The sequence below is a fragment of the Balaenoptera borealis genome, assembly GCF_965194805.1.
Source record: "Balaenoptera borealis genome assembly, chromosome: 10".
Classification (NCBI taxonomy): domain Eukaryota; kingdom Metazoa; phylum Chordata; class Mammalia; order Artiodactyla; family Balaenopteridae; genus Balaenoptera; species Balaenoptera borealis.
Genome location: NC_138874.1, coordinates 63,269,699 through 63,293,535, shown reverse-complemented (window position 1 = coordinate 63,293,535; position 23,837 = coordinate 63,269,699). Strand labels below are relative to the sequence as shown.

Below are 23,837 nucleotides of genomic sequence, written 5' to 3'. Positions count from 1 at the left end.
GACTACATTCTGAATCCTCATCCAGGGTAAGCTGGAGATGCCAAGATCAGGGCCCTGATTTGGAAGGAGCAGAGCTGTGAGGCTTGGGGTCAATGAACTTGAGAACTTTGAAACCCCAGACCCACTGAGCCCACTTCCCGCCATTAAAGTCTAGTGCCACCCCTCCCTTGCTTGAAGATGATGCAGAGGCTTTCACCTCACATGACAACATCTGTCCACTCAGGAGGTATCCCATTCCCCTCCTGGACATTGGACCAACCACCAAGTCACTACACAAACTCCCAGGAAAGTGGGAGACCTTCTAGGGGAGGAAAGGAAGGTGGGACCCAAGGATGTGTGGGACCCCACCATGCGTACTGGCAAGGCCCAGGGGTGTACACATGGCAAACTGAGGCTGCTGCATTGGCCGGATGGAACGTAAAGTTGGATGAGTGAGTTTATCAATATGGAAGACTCTCCCCTGATACAAGATTTCACACCCTGACAAGGACCCTGGGAAATGTTGCTAACATGCTGCTTGGGAAGCTCTTGGAAGCTTGGAAGAAGATATGGCCCACACTACGTGCAGTAGAAATGCCAGAATTACCATGGCAGATGGCAGGAGAGGGAATCAAAAAATTCTGAGGAGTGAGTGTGTGGAGAGGATATTATACTTAAGGCTGGAAACCCCACCAACTGACTGTTCCACAGAATGGCCTGGATTATACGCCATTCATCAAAGCAATGGGAGATGTGCTGGTGAGGAGGTCCAGCGTCAGGGAGGAGTTCACTGGGGGTGTGGTCTGCAGACCAGGCATGGCCATAGGAGATATTGTAACAGACCTGCTCTCCCTGCCAACAACTGGGATCCCAGGAAAGAACAGAGGCCAGGGGGTGGGGCTTATCTGTTGGAAGCAGGATGGGCACAATGATTGCTGTGACCAGTAAGGTCAGAATGGCAGACGGGTGTGCCTAACCTGCAGATTTATGGGTGTGGCTGGAGAACAAGGTGTCCCTAAAGCAGGGTGACCAACTGTGCTGGTGTATTCAGGACTGAGGGGGTTCCTGGGAATAGGTCTTTCGGTGCTAAAACCAAGAAAATCCCACTCAAACTGAGACGAGTACGTCACCCTCCCCTCGGGGTAGAAGAAGCTAACAGAGGCATTGCTCAAATCTACAAAATCAGAAGAATTCAAAGATGAATGCTCAGTAGGCTAAAAGCTGTCCCCGTTAAAGACAAAAACAAAAACCCTATGATCCCTTGCCCAGTTTCTGGATCTGAGACGATTTTCAGGCTGGGAACCCACTGACTGAAGGAGAGGCTAGGTGTCCATAAGGAAGGACTCTGCATCACCATGGAGACTGGGTTCAGCGATGACTATCCTAGTCCTTGGGGGTTTATATACTGAGGAATGACAAATACTCAGAGCTGACATTGATAAACTGACTCAAAGTCATCGTGGCCACCACTGGAGTGGGTGCTCGTGGGGTCAGGTTATAAATACACTCCTGGAACAGATCTGACTCATGTGGATCTACAGCGTTCATGGAGCCACTCTGGGGACGTTTCCCCGGTCCTTAAATGCATAGTGATAATGGATATACCTGGCAGCTGGCAGATCCCTTGCATTGGTTCCTTGGATTATGGGGTACAAAGTATCCTAGTGGGAAAGGCTGAGTGGAAGCCTCTGAAACTTCTCCACCCCACCCCCAGTTAAGATGGAAAGGGAAATGGCAGAGATTAGTGCCACCTTTAAGGTCCTACAGAATGCAGGGGTGGTGGTCCCCATCATTTTATCATTTAATTCACCAGCAGGAGCCTACATAAATGAGGCGGATCTTGGAGGATGAGGGTGGACTACCACAGTCAGACCAAGTAGTAGCCCTGATTGCAGCTGCTGTGATTCTGCTAGAGCAGATAAAGACGGCTCCGGGTATATGGTGTGTGCTCACTGATGACACCAGGAAGGAGGGCCAGGCAATTCACATTCTCATGGAGGTGGAAAAGCAGACACATTTATGGTCTTTCGCCAGGGTTAGTTAACTCTTTTATCCTCTATCATCATAGAGTCCCAAAGGTCTAGAACTGCCTAGACAATCTGTAGAACATCTCATTGGTCTGTGGAATTGATGACATCAAGTCAGTAAACCTGGCTAAACAAGAAGTTGCAAGGATGTTGAAGGCCTTGGTAAGACATGTGCTCCAGAGAATGGGAGATCAGACTACAAAGATTTAGGGAGCCACCTCTTCAGTGATGCTTTTATGGGTTGGTGTGCTGGGGCATGCTAGGACATCCCTTCCAAAGTAAAGGACAAATTATTACATCTTAAATCTTCCACCAGTAAGAAGGAAGTATAACACCTAGTGGGTCCATTTGGGTTCTGGAGGCAGTATATGCCACACTTGGGAAAACTGTTCCAAACCATGTATCAAGTGACATGGAACACCCCTAACCCTGTGGGAAAGATTCCTGTAGCAGGTCCAGGTTGCTGTGCAAGCAGCCCTGCTGTGTGAGCCACAAGGCTGGGTCGACTCCATGGTATTACAGGTGTCTGTGATGGGAAAAGAAGCTATGTGGAGTTTATGGTAAGCTCCAAAAGGAAAATTACTGCATAGGCCCCTAGGGTTCTGGAACAAGGCCATGCTACCTGCAGTGGAGAATTGTAGCTCTTAACATGCTACTGGGCATTGGTACAGATGGAGCCTTGACCATGAGACATCAAGTGACCATGAAGCCAAACGTGGTCAGCATAAACGGGGTTCATCCCGAGCCACCAAGTCATAAGACTGGTGTAATGTGGAGGTGGTACATCTGGGATCAGGCATGATGGAGCCAGATGACTCCAGGAAGCTGCCCATGAAAGAGACCCAAACCCCCAGGTCATGCCTATCGCTGTTTTTCAGCTCCCACCTGAGCCTTCATGGGTAGAGTACCTTAAGACTAGCTGCTGGAGTAGAAAAAAAGTCAAGTTCTGTTCATGGATATGTTGACTTGATATATAGGTAAAAGCTGGAAATGAACTGCTGCTATGCTACAGTCCTACTCAGGGGTGGCCCTGAAAACCAGCAGAAAGGGGAAATCCTCCCAGTGGGCAGAGCCCCAAGCAGTATACCTAATCATCAGTTTTGTATATAAAGAGAAATCCCTGAGGTAGAACACATATGGGCTCATGGGATGCAATGAATAACTGAGCTCTTGGTCACAGTCTTGGAAGGAGAAAGATGAGAAGTGATGAGAAGGTCCAGGCAAGAGGCACATGGATGAAACTATGGGAGTGGTCACGTGGTGTGAAGATCTTTGTATTACATGTTACCATCCACGAGAGAGCATCCACCCTGGAAGAGGCACCATGTGGACAGAATGACTCTGATGCCATGATGCCAACCAGCCTCTGCCATTTGGCCACCCTCATGCTGGCACAAATGGATGTCCTGGGGCCAGAATAGAGGCTACACATGATCCCAACAGCAAGGGCTCCTGACGCATCAAAGCTGGCCTAGATACTGCCATTGTCCAATGTCTATGCTGCCAGCAACATGGACTAATGCTGATACCCCAATATGGCACCGTCCTTCAAGGAGATCAACTGGCCACTTGCTGGTAAATTGATTACTTTGACCCCCTTTCACTCTGGAAGGGGAATTGATTCATTTTGATTTGAACTGACATAAATTCTGGGTATACGTTTACCTTTCCTGCCCTGCAGGGCCTCAGCCTGCACCAAGTCTGATGGCTTATGCAGTATTTGACCCACCAACTCTGGATCCCATACAACATCAAATCACATGATTCAAGAGAATCACTTTAAGACACAGGAGGTATGGCAGTGGGCATAAGAGCACTGGATCTTTTAGGTCCATCACAAACTGTACCCCCAGACACTGCCACCTGATAGAGTGATGGAACAGCCTTTGAGTGTACTGCTGGGGCACCAGTTTGGAGATGATGTCTATGAGTATGGGATATCATTCTCCAGGATGCATAATGGACTCTACATCAATGACCACTTTATGGTGCTACATTTCCAGGAGACAGAATGAATGGGTATGGGTAACGAGAGGTAGAAACAGGAGGGTGTCTGTTTACCATCACTGCCAGAGACCCATTTGGGGAATCTGTGCTTCCTGTCTCCACAACACTAGGCTGTGTGGGTCTGGAAGTCCTGGTTTTCAGAGGAGGAATGTTTTCACTAGGAGACACAGGAAGAGTCTCGTTAAACTTTAGGGTATAGTGTCACCCAGTCTCTTTGGGCTGCTTATTTATATTGAGAGACCAGTAGGCAAGGGAAAAAGTCACTAACGTAGTAGGGTTAAGGGACCTTGATTGTCAGGCGGAAGTAAGGTTATTGCTACACACACACAAAAAAAAGGGCAGAGAAGAATATGCTTGGTACCAAGGCACGAGGGAGTCTCTTGTTCTTTCCTGCCCAAATTTGATGGTAAACTGAGAAACACAGTAACCTGTGAAGTAAGTCCCGTTTACACAGAGAGGTCTAAGAAGAGTATGGCAACCAGGGATTCAGACCCCTCAGGGATCAGGATCTGGGTCATGACACCAGATGAGCCACAGAAACCAGCATAGGTGCCAGGTGCCTAGTGAAGGGACTCCAGAACAGGTAGCAGAGGAGGGAGATTATGAGTATCTCCTGCAGTAGTGGTGTCTACAGTTTGTCCCACTAACTCCCCTTTTATACGTTTCCCTGGGGAAAGAGACAACCAGAATACTGGAGACAGAATAAGCTGCTCCAAGAACTTATATAAAATAGGTGAAGCCATGCACTGCCAGGGGTGGACTGTAATGGACACTGTGATGTGATGCCCAGGCTTCACGCATCTGCCAGGATCTCACTCCCACAGCTGCCAGGAGTGTTGTTTACTGATGGTCCCCCGCCGAGTCCCTCCCTCTTAGAATCTGTTTCCTGGTGAACCTATCCTGTAACAGCTTGGTTTTGAAATCCCTGGTGTCTGTTTCCTTGCCATGTTCTAGGATACCAGTATCCCTCTTGACAAATGCTTCCCCAAATAGAAACAGAGCTCTGATTTTTCAGGGTAGAATAGGAGACTCTCACCTCCCTTACTATAGACTCTATACATTTATTAACATGATCCAAGTTAGCAAAAACTCTTGCAGCCACACCACACTGTTGACTTTTCTAAACTCACTCTTGGTTAAAGCTCCACATATTTTCGAAGCCTTGCTGCTGTTAAATGTTGTGTCCCTTATCAAGCATGTGCAGTCAGCACTGGGGGATCAAGCACAGGACTTAGATTCTTCTGTTCAGTTCCATCTGGTTGACTACCACTTATCAGTCCTACCTGTGGAAAGATTTTCGGATCAGACTTTCATTCGATTCATGTATCTTTCCTTTCAAATTCATGTCAGACTCAAATTTGATAAGCTGGCTTTCCATGTCCTTATTCCGGTCACTAATGGAAATGCTCACAGGCTCTCCCAGGCCTTCGCAGGTGTTGGCTATGTCCTTGCTGCAGTGGGACAGACGGCTCAGTCATGCCGGGAGACCACACATCTGTTCTCTTCTCTGCTGTGGGTCTTTGTAGGAGTTTATTATTACCGTTGTTGACATGTGTTGGCCCTTTTCTCTGTGACACCATCCTAAGCACCCTCCTTCATCCTCCCACCTAATCCTCACAGCAGCCCTGTGACGTAGCCACTGTTATTAACCTTCTAGAGAGGCTAAGTAACTGGCCCAAGGTCACACAGCTATGAGGTGGCAGAGCCTGGATCTGCACCTGGCTACGTTGACCCCAGAGCAAGTTGTCCCCCACTGTGCCATCATGCCTCTTCCAGGAAGCGAGTCCCACGGCTTGCAGTTTCCTGCTGTGGGGAGTGTGAAGAAGTGTGCAGAGGGACAGGTGACTTGGGTCAGGTGAGGGGAAGTGAGAGAGAAGCTGAGGCCTGGAGAGGTGCCCGTAGCATCTCTTCTCCCTGGAGAGAAGTAAGCCTCTCGAGGGTAAGACAGCGGAGGGAGGAATGAAATTCACTTGGTTCTATGTTCTTTGGATAATAATAATCCTTACTGAGTGCCCCCGGTGTGCTGGGTACCTGCAAAGCCATCGACCTGTACTAACTCAGTTGTCTCTCCAACACTCCTCTGAAGCATCTGTCACACCGAGAGGTTAAGGAACTTGCCCTCAGTCACAAAACTAGTTGAAGGATGCAGCCTAGATGGGAAACTGCCAGTGTCTTTGCAAGAGAATACCGGCCTCTGCCTCAGTTTACAGATGAGCCAACTGAAGCCCAGAAGAGGGACAATGACATTTCAAGTCACATTGTAATCTGTGGCAGAACCCTCGCAGCGATTCTGTAAATGCTGCAGATGACGTTATTACTTTCCACCCTCGCTCTGTTAGAATACAAGCTCCATGAAGGCAGGAAATATTGGCTATTTTATTTACTGATTTACTATTGTGTCCTAACTCCTAGACAGTGCCCGGCACAGAATGGGTACTCAACCTGCTACTGAGTCACCAAAAATGAGTTTATGATCTCTAGGGTTCTGGTCGTGAACCCAACAGCCCTTTATCAATGTGTGACTTTGATCAGTGTGTGACCCACGTGCAGAGGGTCAGCCATACCAAATGTCTTGTCCAAGATCTCACCCCAGTGCGGTTAACGCTTGTGAATTGGCTGGTCCGTTGCAGGATGCGTGCCTCGCCCGGTACCGTCAGCTTTCAGCTGTTTGCTGAAATCACAGCCTGAGCGTTGCTCAGGTAGGAATGCACGGGGAAAGCCTGCACTGTTCTCTGAGCAGGTCTTGGTTGCTGCCCTGTCTCTTCTGCCACCCACACGGCACCCGGGCCGAGGCTGGGGCCCAGACAGCTGACTCTGGGCACCTTGCAGCTTCATGAAAAGAACAGCTGGCCCTTTTGCTGGGCAGGTTGTGCTGTCATTGGGATGTGTTTCTTTCTCTTTTTCTTTTTTTTTTTTTTTTGACAGAGAAATAGGAACACGCTGTGCTCCTGACACAACACGAAGAATCCGTCTCCACAAGCCCTTTTTCAAGTTAGCAATAAAACATTACAAGAAATCCGCCGAGGTTTTAATTATGCAGGGCCATCCAGCCTGTAAGGAGCGACAGTGGGGACCTGGCTCCTTTGGGGACCTTCCTGGAGAGCAGTGCAGAGGGGGGCCACTCCTAGGCCTTTGAAAGGTCTGGAATCTAAGCCACTCTGATTTCAGGACGGACTCTGAACAAATATTTATGAAAACAAAATATTTATTTTGAACTATTAGTCAATACCTAAATTCATCGGGCAAGAAGCCGTTTTCAGTGGCCAAATTGCGGTTTCCTTTGCTCTCATTCTGGGTTCAGAGGTGCTGGCCACGCCCATTACCGCGTGGTCAGCTAAGAGACCATCAGTCCTTGGCGTCATGATACAATGGCAGCTGGGCTCCTACCCAGCGTCCCAACGGCCCCCGCACCAGGGGCTGTGCTCACCCACTCTGAGCTTTCTACTCAATTAAGGGTCCAGTAACCTGGGCAGATCGCAGACACCCTCCCTGTGATAGAAATCAGCCATGTCAGCAAGAACATCTTCCGGCTCTGTCCCGCATGTCCCTTTATTTTGCAGCTTCTGCCATGTGGCTCTTTCTCCCCCGGGATCCTGTTAGGGTGGTCCTAGTATCTCACAAAAGGCGTCCCTTGCTATATTTTATAGGTGTATACGTTTGACTAGTGGAGTATTCGAGCTGCGAGGCCACCTGGAGACCACCTAGTCTTTCATCTCCTTTTATAGAGGAGGAGATGGAGGTACAGAGAGGTTCAGAGCCTTGCCCAAGATCACACAGCTTGTGGTGGCAGAGGTGGGATTCAAAGCCAAACAGGTGGGCTCCCAGCTCCTGCCCTCCACTGCTTGCACTGCCTCTCCAATAACTTGTTCAAGTCATTCAGCCGGGAGAAAGCCAAATTAGAACCTCTGTTCATTTTCTAGGGCTGCCGTAACAGAACACCACAAACTGGATGGCTTAAACAACAGAAATGGATTCTCTCACAGTTCTGGAGGTTAGAAGTTCAAGATCAAGGTGTGGGCAGGGTTGGTTCCTTTTAAGGCCTGTGAAGGAGAATCAGTTCCATGCCTCTCTGCTAACTTCTGGTGGTTGGCTGGCAACTTTTGGCCTTCCTTGGAAGTCCAAAGACACATCACCCCAATTTCTGTCTTCATCTTCACACGGAGTTCTCCGTGTATCCAGGTCAGTATCTAAATTTCCCCTTTTAAAAAGGGCACCTACTATATATAAAATAGATAACTAATAAAGACCTACTGTATAGCACAGGGAAGTCTACTCAGTAGTCTGTAATGGCCTATATGGGAAAAGAGTCTAAAAAAGAGTGGATATATGTATATGTATAAATGATTCACTTTGCTACACACCTGAAACTAACATAACATCGTAAATCAACGATACTCTGTTAAAAATTAAAAAAAAAAAAGACACCCAGTCATATTGGCTTAGGGGCCCACCCTACTCCAGTATGACCTCAACTTAACTAATTATATCTGAAATGACCTTATTTCAAATAAGGTTCTGGGGGCTTAAGACTTCAACATGTAAATTTGGGAGGACACAATTCAACCCATAATGAACCGCCATCTTTTAACACTTAAGTTATCCTCTTGTTATCCAGACCAACTTTTAATTTAACAAATCATAATCAAATTGAATAAAATATGAGCTCTTAGCAGCCTGGAAGGAACTATTTCAGCTTTAAATAATTGAATAATGCGACACCATGAGTCTGAACTACTGCCACGTAAATTGGTTGTGCCTCGGGTCCATGCTCCCTGGAGCGACCATCTATCTGCAGTCATTTGAAGGGGATGGTTAGTCGAAGAATCCAGAAAGAGAGGAGAGGAAGGGTTTAGACCCAAGGTCCCATGTCTGACATATTATTTACTCGGAGCTTTATTTGCATTGTCCATCTCCATGAGGGCAGAACTGGAAATATTTGGTGGGCATCCGTCGTGACAGCATAGTGAGGCTCAGAGAGGCCAGGTCCCCCGCCCAGGGCTGGAGGTGGGGCTGAACCACACGGTCTTAACCACACGGCAATATTGATGCCTGGTTTATGCATTTCAGACTTGTCTTCTCAACTGAACTGTAAGCCTTTTGAGGGCAGAGACCCCCTGTCCCAGTGCTGTCTCAGAACGCAGCCTGATCGGAAGCTGCTGGGCTCTGGGGTAGGTCTCACTGTGACCCATAGCTTCAGCCTCTTTCCCCACCGCTGAAATCTCAGAGAAGCCCTCACGCAGGCGGCATCCATGCTGTACAATTGCTCTGGAAGCACAATGCATCACAGTGGCCCCTCACCCTCGATCTTCTGCTCCCCCCGCCTCACACCCCCCACCCATTCCCCCTTGTGTAATTAAAGGAAAAATGTTCTGCATTCATTTACTTTATACTTTATCAAATAACGGAGAGATGAATTAAGAGGTCCGTATTTCTATTTCAAGGTTCACGTGCTTTCACAAACTGTGCAAAGTCGCACTCTTAAAACCAGCCGCGTCAGCAGGAAGTCTCCACTCAGAACATGGCCATCTCTCCCTTCCTCTTTTCATTCCCCAGTGTGATGTCTAAATAGATGTGATGGTTGGGAATTCTGCAGAGACAATTGTGAGAGAATCCTCAGAACCTCCGGGATTCTCTAGTCTTTCTCTCTCCCTCTTCCTCACATATTGCACAAGAAGTCTCCTGGGGGAGGGATGCCAGGCTCTAGGCTCAACTAATCTCACTGCCACAAGCATTTGCTCAGTACCTACTGTGTACAGAGGACTGTAGTAGGCACTGCTGGGGAAGTGGAAATGTTCATATCTTAAATTTCTATAGTTCTTTCTAGTTAACAAAGAACTTCTATATTCACAGTTACATTGAATGCTTGCAAAAACTCTCTGACATAGATATTATTATTATTCGCTTTGCCACTGCTGTGAGGAAACTAAAGCTGAGAGAGATTAAATAACAGGGGTTCTTTATTTTCAGTGGGTCAAGGACCCCCTTGGTTAGACTGGTGAAGTCTATGGACCGCAATTCAGAATAACTTTCTTAAATGCAGAAAACAAAATACATAGGCTCACAAGGGCAACCAATGATACTGAAATACAGTTTTCAAAATAACAAAAAAGCCTGTTATAGTAATTTATATGCTTCTTTGTTAAGGCACTAAATAACAAGATTCTAATAACTATTTTAATTTTAAAGTAATGACTTGGATATATCAGAAATCAGCAAACTACGATCTGGATCACCATTTTTAAAAAATATTTATTTATTTATTTGGTTGTGCTGGGTGTTAGTTGTGGAGGCAGGCTCCTTAGTTGTGGTATGTGAACTCTTAGTTGCAGCATGCATGTGGGATCTGTTCCCTGACCAGGGATCGAAACCGGGCCCCCTGCATTGGGACCGTGGTGCCCTATCCACTGCACCACCAGGGAAGCCCCTTGTAAGTAAAGCTTTATTGGAACAGAGCCACCCCCGCTTATTTTCCTATTGTCTATGGCTGCTTTACAGCTACCACAGCAGAGCTGAGTACTTGCAACAGAGAATGCATGGCCCACAATGCCTAAAATATTTACAATCTGGACTTCACAAAAAAGTTTGCTGACCCCTGTTGTGTTCAATATTTTGAAATAACTGCAACAACTTGAATCGCGTAGAAATTGCGATTTCTACGGTGACAAAAATCTCAGCTATTACAAATATGACTGTGGTTTGTTGCCTCCATTTGTAATTGAAACATGTCATTTTTCCCATCCAGCTTCATGGGTCCCCAGAGTTCTATCCATGATGCTGGTGAGGGTTAGAATTTAAACCCAAGTTGGTGTGGTTCAGAAACCAGCGTTTGCCCTACAACCCCCTGATGTCTGGTACTTACGAATCTCACAGTCTAGTGGAATACACACACACACACACACACACACACACACACACGCACACGCACACACACACACCCCTCTAGGCAGGCAGTCCCTGCCTGGTGCTATCATGAGGAGTGAGAGTGACATGGAACTCTGAGGGAGGCAGCAGTGCTCAATCTTCTAGCCTTCTGAAGCCCTTGCTGAATCCAGGGCCACCACTTGTGATTGTGGGGGTTGGCCACTGGCCAAGAGGGTGAAGTGAACTCTGGCTCAGTTACCGAGCCTGCTTGGGGTGGGATGCCTTTCTAAATGTCTCACAAAGGTTTTCTGGGTACATCTTCTCTTGAACAACATGGATGTTCTGATGTTTGGGCTTAGACTCAGGGGACGCTTATCAATGTGTGGTCAGTAACAAACGCAGTTCTATTGATGGATTGACTCTTGGATAGATAGTAATAGAGAGGGAAGGTCATCGTTACATTAAGGGATTTTAAAGACTACACTCGGCAAAATTTTCATTCACTCATCGCTTCATTCATGTGTTCCTTCCTTCCTCCTTCCTAACAAACACTCATTAAATATCTACTATGTGCCAGTCTCTTAGCTAGGTGCTTCTCTGGTATACATGAGCTGGGGAAAGTTTAGTCCTGGCTCTGTAACTTCCTAGCTATGTTACCTTGAGTAGCTTCTACTCTTTGATCTCTGTTAGCTTGTCTATAAAATGGGAATCATAAGTACACCTGCTACCTACCTCACAGATCTGAGTACGAGGAGATTATAGGTGAAAAGAGTGATGGGGAAAAGTTGTTTCAGAAATTGAAAGGAGGAAGAGAGCTCTATATAGTTTAGGTTGGCTGGGCTGATTCATAGAAGTGGCCCTGAGTAAGACCTTGAAAGATGGACAGGATTTGAAGAGGCCAGAATTTAGCAGACCCCAGTAGTAGAAACCAATATGGTGCCATGAGTGAGGGCTGGGAGGCTGAGAAGGAGCTGTGTAATCTGGCTGTTTCCCTGAGGGGCTGTGACACTCAGCACACTCCCTGCTGAGGTTTTAGAGCCAGCCGGGAGGCACTGTGATGAGAATGTGTTTATTATTATCATCCTCGTCAACATTATTATCATTATTAATGATATGATATTTGGAGCATTTATGCACATTAATTTTAAACAAGCTTATGCAGTGGCTAGCTCTGACGCTGCTACCAATAAACAGCTATAACGTGGATCTTTAATTTACATAAAATAACTTATGCTAATTTAATTAGTCCTTTGTTTACAACTGAGGCTCACTCACCACTGGGCTGTGAGATATGGTTTACTGCAGCACACTGCAGAGCTGGAAGCCAGGCACATGCCTCCCTTGTGCAGAGACGCTCCTCCTACAGAGAGGAAAGAGAGACACTTGCTTTTTTGTGGGAGGACACATTCAGATTCAATAAGTTCTTATTTACAACTTTCTTCCTTATAGGAAAGAAAGTTGACGGGTGCCGTGATGGATGCTGTCCTGTCTTTAACTGATTCCGTCCCGACAATCACCTGAAGAGGATCAGAGAGGTTTTATATCCAACCCCATATCACACAGCTACCGAGTGGTGAGACAGATATGAAACCCATATGTATCCGTTTCTAGTTCTCAGCCTCTTTCTACATCCTTATGAAAACTCTTAAATAAGAAGTGCTAACATGGCTTGGTATGTGGTATGTACTCAAAAAATGCCGGTTGAATGAATGAACAGCACTGTTTCAGTTAAAAGTGTTTTCAGGTGCATTTTCTCCCTGACACTCTGCAGCAGCCCCGAGAGGCAGGTCTGGCCAGTTCCATTTTGTAGAGGAAGCTGAGCAGGTGGGGTAATGGAGAGGGCATTTCACTGTGAACTCAGAGTTCTGCATCCTCCCGCTGATTGTGTCACTGATTTATGCCCTGACCTTGGCCTGACCTTCACTCTGGTCAAAGTGCTCCCCTCACCCCAGTTCCTCCATTTCCCCATATGCGAGACAGAAAGAAGAATCCCTTGTCCTTCTAATCTGACGGGCAGAAATAAAAAAATGAGAGTGTGGGAGGGACTGTGCAGGGTGCCTGAGAATCATAAGGTGGTATTTGTCAGACTTGCCTTGGGAAACCTTGAAAAATTGAATGGAAACCACTGGGCTCATTCATCTCCTTTTAACAGCCCCATGTCATCCAGCCTGGTCTTTTCCATTCCTGCTCTGTCCAATCCTGACAACATAATTTAGTTCCAGGGAACTTGAATAGAACACAGTGGACTGATATTTCTACGCGCTCTGGCCTTGATGAATACCGTCAGGGCAGCTGCCGGTGAGGACGAGGAGCCAGAGGGGACGCTGCTCGGCCGCCTCCTGTGCTCGCTGCCTGGGGCGCCCCCTGCCCCTCCCCTGCCCCTCCCCAGGCCCTGAGCCCCCCTCCCTCCTCCTGCCCAGGCTCTGCTGAGAGTCCCTTACCTGGTCTATTTGTTCTTCCCACTGTCCAGCCACCCATTCTGCAAACATACTGAGTATTTACCGCTGCCAGGCAATGGGGATTCAGAATTAAGTAAGGACCAGCCCTGTCCTTCAAGCATTCAATCCAGGGAAAATGAAGACCAATGGACATGTGAGCAAAAATTGTTCAAGGAAGGAAGCAAGAGCTAGAATAGGGATGGAGGGATACAGGGGTAGATGGAGGGATGGGGGATAGATGGAAGGAGGAGGCCGCTCTGCTTGGGAGGGGTAGAGAGGGCCTTACCAAGGAGACAGGGTCAAACAGGGAGTTTCGGGATTAGCGAAATATCCCCAGGAGGAGGTGTACGGGGTGGGGCAAAAGGAGAAGAGATTTCTGGCAGCGGCCACAGCACAAGCAAACTCATGAGGGTCCAAGATTCCCAACTGGACAGGGCTGGCAAGCGGTCTGGGTGGCCCTACTGTGAAGCGGAGGGATGAGGTGGGGTCGGGGCCCAGAGTGGAGCCTGGATAGGGAGGAGAAGGGAGCGAGTCGCCTCTTTAAGGCAGATACTGATGGGTTCGCATCACCTGTGGTTTCAGTGTCATGCCTTTCTTCGGGAATGCACCCAAATCTGCATGGGGAGATGAAGACACTGAAGGATTGGTGGGTAGAGAGTTGGAAAGCAGATAAAGGGAAATTCCATCACATCTCAACTTAGCAAGAGTGGAGGTAAATCTCAGATACTGGCAGGTGGGGGGAGCAGGCAGCAGGGATAGTGCGCAAGGCAGGTATTTTTCTTCCATCTGTGTGAACAGGGACAGAAATGGCAGTCCTCTGAAAACAGTGCTTGCTTCTCTTTTTTGCTTTCTTCAAAACATGCACCCACCTGGAGCTACCTAAAAACTGCCAAACACACACAGGCCTCCTTCCTAATATTCCAACCAAACAAGAGTGCCCTTCACCCACCACAGAGGAGGGAGGAGTCCCTCGCCGCGAAGGCGTCCCTGTCCTCTCCAACAGCACCTACATTAACGCTGCTTTTCATGGATATCAAGATTTATTGCTCCTTAAAATCAAATATTGACCTTGGCTTTTTGTCCATCAATATATGACCTTTCAAGTCAATAAACCTGGATATGCTAGTCAGTGGTTACTTATTATTTCCCCTGTCCTGAAATGGAAATCTCAGACCCCAGTGCATGGATTGAACCACAGTGATGATCTGTTTATAACCCCCTGCACTTGGAATTTGTGATTGAAGAGTTGGTTGGCAAGCTGCATGATTTCCAGGGATCACCCCCTTCCCCCATTCCCCCCACCACCGTGCCATCAGAAGCCACTCATGGCAGATTTGCAATTTCGTGGCACCTGCCTCCCCTCCTCATGAGAAACACTTTAGTCTGTCGACGTCTCTTCCACACAGGCTAGGGATGGTCCCAAGCCACAGGGGAGCATGGCATCCCTCTCTGAATTTATCTAATGCCAAGAGGACATGGATGCCTTCATTGGGCTAATTGAAGGACGGCACTCTGACAATGGATTGCCCATTTCTTAAGTACCAATGACCTCTGAGAGTCTGGGAGGAAGTAGAATGAGGGTTAAGCCCTCAGACCTTCTGGGTTTAATTTATTAGTCTTCCACTACTAGCTGTGTGGCTTTGGTTAGGTTCTTTCTGTTCATTCTCTCTGTGTCTCCGTTTCGTTATATGCAAAGAGAAATAACCTATGTAAGGTGCTTAATCAATGCCCTTGAAGTTGAGTGGACCAAGTGCCACGTTCAGGACAATGAAATTTGAGCAGCAGTAACAGATGTCACTTCTGAATTGGGATCATGAAAAGCCAGTGCACCATTCTCCAGTGTCTCCTGCCGCAGCCGTGACTGAGAAGGTCACATGGGGCAGCTTTGGATGGTGAAGGACCTGTCAGCTGTGTGGCCGAGTCACTGCATGGAGATCACCCATCCTGGAGAGTTGCCAGGATCTGCAATGAATGTTGTGTGAGCAGGAAACAAACCTTTGTTGTGGTAAAGGCTCTGAGGTTTTGTAGCTACTTATTGCTGCAGCATCCACAGACTCTCCTGACTGATATGGTGCTCAAAAAATATTAGCGATTATTATTGGTAGGGTTGTTACTGTAATAGATGAGTAGAATGCCCTGGTAATCCTGCCTCCCCAGCAGCAGACACTTGACCATGACCATCAGGCGCTCTTGTTCAAACCCAGCTTGGCTATGGATTCTGCCCTGATCCTCTGCCTCTGTCTGATGATTCGGTTCTTGCCTTCCCCCTTTGCCTCTGTCGCTGCAGCTCCACTCTCCCCCGAGACTCTACCTAGATCTTTTTATTCCATTAAATGGTCATTTTATTGATGCCCAGATCAATTTACCTGATGCAGGTAGGGTGGGGGGAAAGCATGGCACTTGGTGCCAAGAATCCTGGGTTTAAATACCAACTTGGCCTCTGCCTTTTTTTGAGCTTCTGCCCAAGCAGGGAAGGACCCTCCCTGTGGCTCATAGCACTTGGTTACCTGGGCACTGGATCTGGGTACCTCCTCCCCTGGCCTAGGCGCTCTTCAAGGGCAGGGACCTGTCTGGATCCTCCACACCCAGCTCACAGTGTGATGTATGCTCCATGAATGCAGACTGACTTAGAGTGATGTTAAAGAAGTAAAGCTTGTAATGATCATCTGTGCTGTCACAGCCTCAGAGGCTGTCTTCCAAAACTGCCTGCTGGGAAGCCGTGGTGTTTATCTGGGGGGACTGATGGGAGCGATAGCCCAGCACCCACCCAGGGCAGCCCTGAGGCACCTCTGAGGAAGTCCAGAGCTCTAAGGAACACATTTGGAGAACCACTGCCTTGTTCCAAGCTCCTCATCTTGTAAATGGGGTCGCTGGGTCCTGGAAGCTGTCAAGATGCGATCTCAGGTCCACTATTCTCCAACCCTCTTGCTGGTTGCATATTTTGTGCAGTTTCATATCATTCAAATCAACTCTCTCTTAGGTGACTTTCAGCTGTGTTTGATCCCTCTCTACACGGAAAAGTGACCCTCCCCCCCACCAAGTGGGCTCTGAAGACAGCGTCACAGGTGATGCATGGAGTCCTTAGCCTAGGGGCAGGAGAGGTCACATTGCCCAGGCTTGGATCCTGGCTCTACTGTTCATTAGCTCTGTGACCCTACTTAGGTGACAAGTTATTTATCCTCTTTGAGCCTCAACTTCCTCATCTGTTAAATGGGGATAACCATAAAACCCACATGCAGACCTACTGTGGGTATCTGAGGAGATGGCACGTGGGACGCACTTGGTCCGTGGCTGGCACACCCTCAGACCTCGGCGATGCCATGCGTCTGCCTGCGTGCCCTCTGCAAACCCACTGAGCTCATCTGGATTCTGTGCAGAGCAGCTGTCAAATCGATCATCTGTACTTCCAAAAAGAGCTGTCTCCGGGAGAGGAAGGGGCCCCTGAAATGCAGAAACCAGACCAGAAAGTACACATGGTCTCTCTCTTCACCTGGCAAGTCCTGATTTACCTCCAGGTCCTAGTGGGATATCTCACTTCCTCAGAGAAGCCCTCCCTCCCTCACCCTCAGTTGGTTACATGAGCATGTCCCCTGCTCTCCATGCCACGATGCTCTGTCCCATGTGGGACCAATCACTACTGCCACTTAATAAATGTTTATGAAATGTCTTTCATCTGTTCATATCAGTCTTCCCCTATGAAGGCAAAGGACTGAGCCTGTTTTGTCTCACCACCGCTGGGCACAGTGCCCTGCACATAGTAGGGTTTCAATAAATACTTGTCGACTGATCGAATGATACCAGACATTGTTGCTTAGATTCCTGCCATATGTTGGGTTTGGAACTGGGCGTGGTCTCAGCCTTATATATGCAAGACTTGCAGACTACTTTGCTCCTAAAAGGGCTCTTAAAGCCACCACGGACCGAAAATATTTATGAGCGCAAAGTGAGACTCAGAGAGGTTTAGTACTTTGCTCTTAGTCACCCAACTGGCTAGCTGCAAATCACTGCTTGAGCGCAGTCCTTAGTAACTCTAAAAACCACTCTCTCTCCCTTTCATCACCACACTTCCAGTAGATTCTGAACTTCAGCAAGCATTAGGATTCCCTGGGGCATTTGTAAAAATACAGATTCCTGAGCTTCCTCCTCAATGCTGTAATACTATTTTAGTGGGTCTGGAGGCAGGCCTGCCCATAGGGCATACAGGGCCCCAGGCCACTACCTTTTTTTTTTTTTTTTTTTGCAGGCGAGGCAAAACACTCTGAGTCGCTCAAAATCATGTGAGCACCATTCTGCTGGCCCAATCTCATGTGATCCTGTGAAAGAAATACTTTGCTGGCTAGTGGGAGCAATTCATTTGCCAAGCTTTCTGCCTGGTACGGGGCCCGAGCATGGGGCCCTGGGATGACCCCATATATGTGAGTGCTAGGAGCTCTATAGGGCATCTGGTCAACCCATGGGGGCAGTGGGGTGGTGGTAGCGGGGGTACACAGTCTCTGAGGAAGAGAAACAAGTGGGGATTGGGATTCATACGGGACCAGGTCCAGGCACGGGAACACCGTATGGATGGCACTATGGACCTGGCCAGGGCACAAGGAAGGCCCTCCAAAGCAGGGATCCCCCTGAGGTATAAGCCACGTGGCAGGGGAGTACTGTCTGGAGGAGACCTGGGAGCCTGAATTTACACCAGCACCCTAGGGGATTCTGATGCGGAGGTACTGTGGGTCATACTTTGGGAAACATTGCTCTAGCACACTAGTGTCTGTTCCAGGTAGGAAGGGCTTCTGAGAGCCAAAGCTAGTCAGGGATGGAGGGCTTCCTGGGTCACCAGTGAGCTCTGGGGCAGGCTCACAGCCCTGGGGGCTCCCTGCCTAGCCTGGTGGCTATCACCCTTCAGGTCCCTCTAACAGGAGGAGGGGGGTGGAGGTTGGATGGTGACTCTGCCTCCCATGGGGCCTTCCGATCAGACGGGCCCTTGGCAGCCTCCTAATTTGCTTCCTCCTCACAGCGCCAGTATCAGCTTTCTGATGCAGAGGGACCCCAGTAATGAGTTTCTATTAAAAGAGCTGAATCTCAGCTCTCGGAACTCAATGTTCAGAATAAACAATGGGGCAGAATCCTATTAAAAAAGGCTTCCAACACGGACAAATTAAGCCCTTGGGAATGCCTTACAAAGAATACATTTTTCCAGTGTCGAACCAAGATCAATAGAGAAAAACAAATAATTTCAAGTGGAAGTCGTCATAATAATACCCAGGTAGGGGCAGGGGTTGGGTGCGTGCGCTATTTTGGCCCGAGGACACCCCAGCAGAGATAATGAGGAAGCAGAGGAAGGAAGCTCGTAATGGGCGTGAGGGGTGCCTGGGTCTCCCAGGCGGCGGAGCCAGGAGGATGTCACGTCTCATTTGTCTGTGTCGAGAAGAGACTCCCTCTTTCTCTGGGGGATGGTTAAGCCCACGGTGCTGCTCTCGTCGTCGGGCTACGGCAAGCTTGGGGAAGCGGGCGGGAGACCTTGGCTTTGTTTGCCAGGGGGATAGATCTTATCTCTGCTCAGGCAGGGCAGGGAAGTTGGATATGCCTCACTCCGAAGCAGAGTGAAGGTCCCCAGACATCTGCACAGATGCCTGAATCATCACCACTAAGGCTCTACCCCCTGCTCTGCTCCCTCCACTTGTGACTGCTCTGTGAATATCACTCTTGCAATATCCAATTTTGTTCCCTGGAGCCGAGTAAAATCTTTCCCGGCATTCCAGGCTGATCTCGAGTTGCTCCCTCTTCATGAAACCTTTCCTGAACTCCTCCCCACTCTTCTAGATTCCTAGTGATCTGAGTGACACCCCTGAGTGTGTCAGGAGTGCAAGGAGGCTCCCTGCCTGGCACACCTCTGCCCCTGCTGCCTGCTTGGAGCCTGTCCCAGTGCTGTTGTCTGTCCTGTTGATGCATTGCCAGTGCCTCCTTCTCCTTCCAGGGACCCCTGTGTTCAGCCCAGCTCACCCCACTTCACTGAGCAGTGCTCCATGGTAGTTTCCATGCCAGGCTCTGGGAGACCCAGGTTGACCAAGACATAGGCTGGGATCCTCTGCAGGTAGAGACTCACCTAGCCTTCCACTGTGGTCCAGTTGCCTCCATTAACAAATGAAGAAGCAGAGATCCTGAGGAAGAGGGTGATGTGGTCAGGGACAAACAGACAGTGGGCAGCGGAGGGATGTGGAACTCAGTTCTACTGCTTCCCTCTAGAGGGAAGAGGTTCATTGAGGCCCTATTCCATGCAAAGCACTTTTCGGTCTGCTCTCTCTATACTAATGCACAATAGTATCCCAGGTGGCTATCGAATTTTCCCCCATTTTACAGGTGAGGAAACTGAGGCATAGTGAGGTTAAGTAATTGGCCCAAGGCCTTTAGCTTCAGGTGACCAGATCTTCTGCCCCTAGCTAGCCCTCTTTCCTCTGAGTTACCCAGGGAGGACTGTGGAGGGTGGGGCATGGTACAGGCAGACCTAGAAAGAGGGTAGGGGCCCCAGGGAGGACCAGGGTGCCAGGGCCACAGTGGGGAGCAGGAGGAGAGGAAGGTCCCAAGCTGCTGATATTCCTGGCTGACTCAGGGTGCACTCCTATTGGCTGGTCATGGAGCCAATTGGGGCTGCCCCTCTTTGGGTGTCCTGAGTTCAACAGAGATTGCAATTGCATCTTGCTTCACTCAGTAAAGACCCTGAGAAGTCCTGCAGCAACTTCAATTTTCCCAGTGTCTACCAGACTTCCTTGGCAATGGATGCCCTTCCTTGTCACCTGAGAACGCCTTTTAACATCCCTTGCCACTCCCCTTGGGAAGTTCATTTCTAGGCAACGTGGATGCCAGGCCAGGAGGGAGGAGTTGGCGCCCAGGAATTGAAATGTATAGTGGCAGAATCAAGGCTGTGGGTTTTCCCACTCAAGGGAGGGAGAGGATGTCCAGGATAAGAAGGAGGTGAGTGGTGCAAATGCCTCAGATGCCGAGGAAGGTGAGGTGTGAGATGGCCTGCAGATTTGGTGAGGAGGAGTCTGGGGTAGAAATCGTATGCAGGCGCTGGTAGGAATACACACTTATGTCCAGTCTAGCATCTACCGCTCCACCAGCGGAGCTATGGAAGGTGCATATGGAAGAGGGGTGGGGCGGGGGGAGGGTGGCTTATCTCTGAACACTCAGAATGCACATGTGTCCTGATGCACCGATTCTACTTCTGTCTGTTTACCCGAGAGAAACACTCACACGTGTGCTCATGGAGCCCTGCTGGATGTTTATTGCAGGCTTGTTAGGCAGAGTCAGAAATGGCAACAACCTTAATGCCTATCGATGCGAGAATGTCTAGAGGCCTTATGGAGGGTCTCTATTTCAGCAGTTAGAAAGAATGGGAGAGAAACTTAGGTACAAGACAGAAGGGTCTCCAGGATAGTATTGAATGAACAAAGCGCAGTGCAGAATGCACATATAATATGATCCTCCTGAAGTGAAAAAATACATGTGCATGTGCACATGCAAACATACACTCAGGCTCACATACACACACAGACACACACAGGCACATGATGCATATATGCACACACAGGCACAATGCACACAAGCACACACAGAGACACACAACGTACACACACATATGCATATATAGTCATACACAGACACAATGCACACATGCACTCACAAACAGAACACTGAGCATTGGTGGTGAGGAGAGCAATCTCTAAATCCAGAATTTCTCTGAATCATCATTCTGTCACTGCCTAAATTTGTAACCTTAGGCAATAGTCTAACTTTCTTGTACCTCAGTTTGCTCATCTGTAAAATATGGATAATTATATTTCCACCTCAAGAAATTATTGAATGGAGTTGGGACTTCCCTGGTGGCACAGTGGTTAAGAATCCGCCTGCCAATGCAGGGGACATGGGTTTGAGCCCTGGTCCAGGAAGATCCCACATGCCGCGGAGCAACTAAGCCCGTGCACCACAACTACTGAGCCTGCGCTCTAGAGCCCACATGTCACAGCTACTGAAGCCTGCGTGCCTAAAGCCCATGCTCTGCAACAAGAGAAGTCACCGCAGTGAGAAGTCCGTGCACTGCAATGAAGAGTAGCCCCTGCTCCCCGCAACTAGAGAAAGCTTGCACGCAGCAACGAAGACTCAAAGCAGCCAAAAAAAAAAAGGAAAGAAATTATTGAATGGAATAAGTGATTACCTGAGTTAATATGAGCAAAGTACTTGTGAGAATGCCTGGCCCATGGTAAGGGCTAAATAAGTTAGTTGTTGCTATGACCATATTTCATCTATTCTAACATACACATCTTTTTTCCACATCTTCAACCAGCAATTGAGATGTGGTTTATAATTGATACATCTTAACATCAAGTCATGGTTTCATTGGCAACTTTTTCTTCCTTCTTGGTAGCACATAAAACAATGGCATGTCTTACAATGGGAGATGTCTTAGGCACAATGAGATAGAACATTATCTCCAGGAAATATTTACTAGGGCTACACACGTTTGTATAGAAGCATGACCAGTAAGCTCTGGGACACACACATCCAGCTCATACCAGTGGTTCCCTTGGGGAAGAATGCTGGCCAGGGGGGTGTCAGGAAGCCTACGGCCTTATCAAGGCTGCCTTAGTGTTTTACAAGCAGTTTGGACTCATGTTTACATGTGGTTTCACTCAGCGTTGCTTGGCTGCAGCCAGCAGACACTAACACTGGTTAACTTAAGCAAAAAGGAATTTATTGGCAGGATGTCGGGAGCTCACAGAAGTGACAGGAGCCCAGAGAAGCAGACTTGGAGAGGGGTGGGGGCCCAGGCCTCTCCCGAGGGCCTGGATTAAGAACCACAGCCACCACCTGGTAGCGGGAAACATCTGGTCTACATGCCGCCACGGCTGAGACGAATGACCTCCAATCTTCTCCTCTGTCTCTGGGTTCGGTGGCTTTTGCCATTCTTTTTGGTTGTCCATCATCTGATGACCCCTCCTTCCCAGGCTTGAGAAATTCTCTATCTTAAAGGTCTTCAGGGGAAGAGGCAGAGTCAGCCTTCCAGTGTGGACCGGGAGTGATGGATTGGCGTGGTCCCAGCATCCCTTGCAGCTAGGGAACGGGGGCTCCTGCCCAGACTGGTCAACCGCCAAGCCCCCCGCCCATACAGCGAGCCAGGAGCAAGCAAGGCCATGGAACAGGGGCAAGGCACATCTCTGCTGGTGGCAAGAGGCTGGGGACAGCAACTGCAGCAGCAAAATTCACTTCCGGGAGCACCACTGGTCAGCGCTCGAGCAAGCTGCGGTGCAACAGCATTGTCCTCACTTCACTGGCTTCTTGAGGATGGTTTGGCTGTGGCCAGCTGTGGTCTGGCCTCTTTGTCCATCGGTGGCCTAGCCTCTTTGTCTGTTTCTGTGCCTGGTTCCCATCCTTCCCAGTGAGTCTGTGGGCCACCTCACCTCCTTTTGAATAAATCCCCCTTCCTGCTTCAATCTGACCAGGTTGGGTTCTGTTGCCAGCAACCAATAAGCCCGGCTGACACCCTGTGTCACTCATTCCAGATGCAAAGTCCCAGAAGAGACGTCAGGACATGTGCCTGCTCCCTAGGGTAGACCAGGAGATGTAAAAAGCTGGCTTTTGTAATGGGAGGCAGAAGACTAGAATTCCCCTCCACCAAGACCACACACAATGCAGAAGAGGCAAGTTCCAGAAGGAAATCAGGCCACTGTTAGTGAGAGAGTGTCAGGCGGGTGGGGGTGGGGTCAGCCAACAAGACATGACAAATGTGCATTACTGTTGGTTTTTCTTTTTTGTTTTGTTTTGTTTTTTGTTCTTTTTTTAAAAAAATTTTATTAAAGTATAGTTGATTTACAATGTTGTGTTAGTTTCTGGTGTACAGCAAAGTGATTCAGTTATACGTATATACATATATTCTTTGTCATTATAGTTTATTAGAGGATATTGTATATAGTTCCCTGTGCTGTACAGTAGGACCTTGTTGTTTATCCATTCTAAATGTAATAGTTTGCATCTGTTAACCCCAAACTCCTAATCCTTCCCTCCCCCACCCCCTTCCCCCTTGGCAACCACAAGTTGTTCTCTATGTCTGTGAGTCTGTTTCTGTTTCGTAAATAAGTTCATTTGTGTCATATTTTAGAGTCCACATATAAGTTATATCATACGATATTTGTCTTCCTCTTTCTGGCTTACTTCACCTAGTACGATAATCTCTAGGTCAATCCATGTTGCTGTAAATGGCATTATTTCATTCTTTTTGATGGCTGAGTAGTATTCCATTATATATATATGGTGTATATATATGGTATATATATATATACACCATACATATATATACCATATATATATATATATATGATATATATATATGTATACCACATATACATATCCATTCGTCTTTATCCATTCGTCTGTCAATGGACATTTAGGTTGCTTCCATGTTTTGGCTATTATAACTAGTGCTGCTGTGAACATAGGGGTGCATGTATCTTTTTGAATTATAGTTTTGTCCAGGTATATG

At 48.1% G+C, this 23,837-nt stretch overlaps 1 long non-coding RNA gene across 1 annotated transcript; it reads left to right on the top strand.

The window, feature by feature from the left end:
* Positions 1-8: 8 nt before the first annotated feature.
* LOC309604600 lies at positions 9-23,600 on the top strand. Its single transcript, XR_014230919.1, has 3 exons — positions 9-8,192; positions 9,081-9,181; positions 12,324-23,600. It is a non-coding gene; the product is annotated as an uncharacterized lncRNA (long non-coding RNA).
* Positions 23,601-23,837: the final 237 nt, after the last annotated feature.